This window comes from Dasypus novemcinctus, chromosome 21 (genome assembly GCF_030445035.2).
Source record: "Dasypus novemcinctus isolate mDasNov1 chromosome 21, mDasNov1.1.hap2, whole genome shotgun sequence".
Classification (NCBI taxonomy): Eukaryota; Metazoa; Chordata; class Mammalia; order Cingulata; family Dasypodidae; genus Dasypus; species Dasypus novemcinctus.
The window spans coordinates 4,350,090-4,356,089 of record NC_080693.1 but is presented as its reverse complement, the minus strand read 5'-3'; the positions used below and the strand labels follow the sequence as shown (position 1 = coordinate 4,356,089).

At 42.2% G+C, this 6,000-nt stretch overlaps 1 pseudogene; it reads left to right on the top strand.

Annotated features, from left to right (window-relative positions):
- Positions 1–1,380: 1,380 nt before the first annotated feature.
- LOC101414562 (COP9 signalosome complex subunit 8 pseudogene) lies at positions 1,381–1,921 on the top strand (annotated as a pseudogene).
- Positions 1,922–6,000: the final 4,079 nt, after the last annotated feature.

Genomic DNA, 6,000 nt, shown 5'->3' with positions numbered 1-6,000 from the left:
CTCTTGACATAGAGGTGCAATGGACACAACCAATCCAATGTCCACATAGAAGAGGTGGCATTGAAATGGGAAAAGTGGACATAGTGGACGAAGGGTATGGGGAAAGGCAGGAAGAGATGAGAGGTGGAGGCGTCTTTGGGACATGGAGCTGCCCTGGATGGTACTTCAGAGGCAATCACCGGACATTGTAAATCCTCACAGGGCCCACTGGATGGAATGGAGGAGAGTATGGGCTATGATGTGAACCAATGTATATGAGGTGCAGAGGTGCCCCAAGATGTACTTACCAAATCCAATGGATGTGTCATGATGATGGGAACGAGTGTTGTTGGGGGGGGGGGGAGAGGGGAGGTGGGGGGATGGGGTTGAATGGGACCTCACATATATATTTTTAATGTAATATTATTACAAAGTCAATAAAAAATAAAAAAATTAAAAAAAAAAAACAAATATGCATAACATGACACAGGACTCCCATAGGTCATGTATCACAAACACGTTGCATTGTTGTGAAATGTAATACATTATGTAAGAGTGTGGTCTAAGTAAAATTATACTAAGTATGCTTTAAGTATAATTATAGTAAGTATAATTTGGAAGACTTTTCAGTGGTATAATAACTGAAGGAAGAGAAGATATTTGAATAGTGTTGAACTAGTTTTGGGAGGAGATCCAAGTTTTGGTCACATATTTGAAAAATAGTGCAATTTTAGTTTCCCAGCTACTAAAAAAATATCATTCAGTGGAACGGCTTCAACAGTGGAAACTTACTGGATCATGGATCTCAGGCTCGAAGTCAAAAATTGAGGTGTTAGCAAGGTGATGCTTTCTCATAAAGACCTTTGCCTTCTAAGGCTGGCTGCCAGGGCCTCTTGTTCATTGGCTTATCTGTCATATGACAATGCAAAGCACATCATCTTCCCTTTTGTTTTCTAAATTCAACTGACTTGCAGCTTCTGGCTGTTGACCATGGCTATTTTTTCTTTGTCCATTTTCCTTTGCTTGTAAGGTCTTCGGCTATTTTGGAATAAGGCCCACCCACATTCACTTTGTATTCCATTTGGGCATACCTTTACTCATACCATCTTCAAATATCCTAATTACAAATGGGTCCCCACCCATGGGACCAGGGGTTTGGACCTGAAGTTGCCATTTCTGGGGCACATGATTCAGTCCCCAATACCTTCCTTGAGAAGGAAGTTTCCATCCCATATGGACAATAATTCTATGGGAACCTGTGATAAGCAGAATTTTAGGATATCCCCAAGAATTCCCATCCTCTGGTGTATAGTATGTGCCTAAGCCCAAGCTCTGTGGATGAGATGAACTTTATTCACTTGATTATGCAGTGGATCACAACAAGAACCAGGGTTCAAGGCTCCTGGAGGAATTGCTAAACCCCTGTGTGGTCAGCTTGTATCTTTGTATCTGCTCCATAATGACATGCATAATGCAAGCTCTCTTTGGAAAAGAATGCCACCTGCTATAAAATCAGCCCATTCTGAACTTGTGGTAGTTTGGTCAGTAGGACAGAGAATCTTACAGAGGGATTTTCCTGGGATCCCATGACCATCAAAACTACCTGTGTTCTGAGATGGTTCAGCTAATCATGGAAATATGAAGAGATGCAATAAGGACACTTGTGTCATTGCCAATGACTTTACCTGTCCTTTTGTAATTGCCAATGACTTTGCAGCTTTTGTCAGCCTTCATGGTGAAGAGGCTGTGAAAGGGATATTGTAACACCGATTGCAAGCTGACTCCACCACCAAAGAGTTATACTCAAAAAGCCAGTGGCAGGGACCTTGAATGTTTCCTTTAATAGGTTTATTCTCTTACCAGAGCTGCCCCAGACCCACCAATCCCCAACGTACAGCAGATCGTCAGAGTATCCAACACCATGGCTTTCCTTGAAAACTGATGGGGCATTCTGACTTCAAGATCCACCTTTAGAGTCCTGAATATCAACAAATATAAAAACATAAAACTTTTATTTTCAATTTGTTGAGTGCATTAAGCACTTCAGCCTTCCTTCCTAAATAAGTGATAAAGTGCATATAGAACATGAAGTATATTATATATATTCCTTAAAAATTATGCTGAAGTTTTTGAAACAATTCACACTTTGTATTATTTAATCATTTGGATGGGTTGCATTGGTGTTATGTGGTTTGTTTGTATTTCCTGTTGACTTAAAATATAGCTCTCCTGTTTAATGTAGAGCATTGGTGGTCAGCTGTGTTTTCCCTACTCTTTCCCCAATACACATATGTCACTCCCACCTGTACCACTCATTGATAGTTGTAGTGATTCATTTGTTGTTGTTGTTGTTGTTGTGTCATCTTGCTGCATCAGCTCTCCGTGTCTGCGGCACCATTCCTGGGCAGGCTGAGCTTTCTTTTGCACTTGGTGGCTCTACTAATGAGGCACACTTCTTGCATGTGGGGCTCTTCTTCACAGTGGACAACTCTGCATGGCACGGCACTCCCTGTGGGCATCAACACTCTGCATGGGCCAGCTCCACATAGGTCAAGGAGGCTGGGGGTTCTAACTGTGGCCCTCCTGTGTGGTAGATGGATGCCCTATCCACCGGGCCAAGTCTACTTTCCAAGAAAAATATTTAAGATGTCTATGAGAAGTGTTATGTTACACCTTCCTTCAGCAGAAGGGAAAAGTAAGTGCAAAGTGCATGATATTGGAAAAGAAACTTTTAGATCAGTGATATGCTTGTACAACTATCCTGCCTCCTGTTGTTTTCTACTATTTATTCCTTAGTTTAAGTTCTGCCTTTTGAAGAAGTACTGAACAGCCAAACTCTCACTTTTTTGTATGACAGCCTTCAGAAAATGTGAACTTCCTCATTTATCTAAAGTTTAAACATTCTCTGCTTCATTTATTCTGCATGTGCTCACTAAATATTGTTTCTTTTTTAATGTCTTTTTGAAGATACATAGATCACACAAAATGTTACATTAAAAAATAGGTTCCCATATACCTCATTCCCCACAACCCCTACTCATCCCACATTGACAACTTCTTTCATTAATGTGGTACACTCATTGCAGTTGATGAGTACATTTTGGAGCACAGCTACACAGCATGGATTATAGTTTATGTTGTAGTTTATGCTCTCTCCCAGTCCATTCATTGGGTTTTGGCAGGATATATAATGTTCTGCATCTGACCCTGCAAAATGATCAAGGACAAATCCAAGTCCCCAAAATGCCCCAATATCACACCTCTTTTCCCACTCCCTGCCTTCAGCAACTCCCATGGCCACTGTCTCCACATCAGTGATATAATTTCCATTGCTAGAGTCACAATAGTTCTGTAGTAGAATATAGTAGAACAGCTCTCTGTTATGAATTAAGCAAATCAAACTGAGAGAGTTTGAGGCTGGAAGATAGGCTTACAGGAAATAGTTGGTGAGTGAAAGGTTGTGAATTGTCACCCATATGGGGGAAACCTATGATAAATTAGAGGTAAGTAGTTGTGCATGAAGGGATCCAACAGGGGCATAGGGATACTAACGGGTTCGGCTTTGCATGGTTGAGGTGAGGATGGGTCAGATGGTCCAAGGAATTGGGGGAGGGTGGGTGGATCAGGTGAACAGAGGAGATTGTCAGGTAGTGGTTGAAACTGTAATTTTGAGAAAACTCTTTAGAAAATAAAATAAGGAAGGGTTACTGGTTTAAGGTGTTTGATGCATCTTCTGGCACAGGGTGCCCCTGGGTCAGGCTTCTAGGGAGTTTGTAAGTGCTCATCATGTCATAGTGTGTTGTATATGTGAGTGGAGCCCCATACAATGAGTGGGAAGGTGTTATAACCCCATCCTGGGGAGGCCTGATATTCTCCCACAGAGGGGAGGCTGTCTCTTAAGAGCATAGGTGGCTCCCGGTGGGGGACAGATTAGTGTGTCAAGCCCTCAGCATTCTTGCAAGTATCTACAAATCTTTTCCTTCAAGAAGTGAAGTTTGGGTGTCAGTGTGGGCCCTAAGGGCAGGAGGATAGAGGAATAGAATAGTTGGAAAAGAAGGTCCTTTTGGGGCAAAGGGAAGTGTTCTGCATTATCCTAAAATGATAGATACAGGGCATGTTAGATATCATCAAAAATTTATAAAGGTATATAGCTTAAAATGTAAAGCATAATGTAAACCATAATAGAACCATGGTTGGTACCTAATGTTTCAACATATGTAATTGGATTTAAAAAAAAAAAAAGGAGCACCCTATTGATGTATGCAACAGCCTAGATTTAACTTAAGAGCTTTATGCTGAGTGAAAGAATACTTAAGTTCTATAACTGTATATTTACATACAATTCTAGAGTAAACAATTGCAAGAGTTGTTTACTATGAAATATAATCCCTGGGGAGGACACTGATAGTATATAATGAGGTGGCTGTGGACAGTGGAATGTGTGTGATGTGTGGTTGGGGTGTGTGTGAATTTCTGAACGTCAAGCAGACATGAGGGCAGCAAATTGGACTTCTCCTCCAAAGGCTCCCTCCATTCCTGACCATCTTGGAAGAATATTCAACACTTCAAGTCACAAACTCTGGCCTTCCATATGTTCCCAAAGAAGAGATAGAAACCAGGGGAAGAAGTAACAATTCAGTGGAATGAATGCCTAGTATGTGCCAACTCTTCTGGTGGGCTTTGGCAAATGGTTGTCAGATGGTGGTCAATGAAGAAGTTCAGGCAGAATGGCCCTCCAGGCAGTTCTCACTCTGCAGGCTCATGGACATATTTTAGTGATTGGGCACGGAACAGTGTTTGGACAACACCAGAATCTCCCACCTGCTGTCAACTCTTCAACCAAAACAAGGATGGGAGATGGAGATGACACCCAGGTATGTGAAAACATGAGAGCAAAGCCAAAAAGCCCTGGACTAAATGTGATGATGAATTCCATCCCTGACTGAGAAGAGAGACCACAGGAGAGTTGAACTAGTTTCTTACAAGCAGGATTCATTTACTATTTCAAACATCCTGAGCTGAACTATGTTACATCCATTTTCCAATAAAGAACTTGGAATGGAAAGGACTTGGTGACTTTCCCAAAGTCTTACAGCAGTGAATGGTGGAGCCAGGACTCTGTTGTTCCCTCAATATATTTCATTTAATAATCTATCTGGTCACTGATTTAAACACCAGGAACAAGCAGTATGGGAACACACGATGAGGATGCTCTACCCAAGTGGACCCTGCATGACATGGTGCTTAGGAATCTTCTAGACATTAGGTGCTTGGTGCCCACCCCTTGTCATACTGCCTCTGGAACATACAGCCTATGAGTCCCACATCATTTTGCTGAGGTCCAGCTTGGAACAGAGAGAGGGCATCAGCTGGAGAAAGCATGGCCAAGTATAAAATTCCATTACAGAAAGGACAGTAGAGGGTAGACAGCCCCTGGATGCTGCTCACTTTGGAAAAAGAAGTAAAGGTGAAGGAGAAATTGTGGACAGAATTGTGGGTAATATGTGAAGATGACAAGAGGAGAGGGTCCTGATATGTGACTTTCTATCCCAAGCTCTTTGCCAGCAGGGAGCATGGGTGCCAGGAAACCTTGGTGAAAGGGCAGCCTTATCGCTATTTTGCCTACCTGATGCGACACCACCCTGCAATGCAACCTCAGCTGTGTGTGCTGATCTGTTGCAGAGGACACACTCTGGGAGTCATGGATTGCCTGAAACCACAAAGTCAATGGGGAAGGAATCAGAACATAGAACTTAGAGAAGGCAGCACTGGCCAGTAACAAGTGTGAGTGTCAGGTAATCTCAATGTCTGTTAGGGCTGACAGGATGAGTCGAGAGACTGGACCATGGACACCTCAATTTGAGAGGTTAGTTAGAGATTGGAGGGTGACAAAAAAAATTTCAGTACAAAGTGGGTGTGCACTGTGTCTCCTGGATCTCAGGTTTTTTCTTGATTGTATCCTCATATGAAACTTAACATCTTAATTCAGGTCCAGAACATGCCCACCCAGTGCTCAACTAA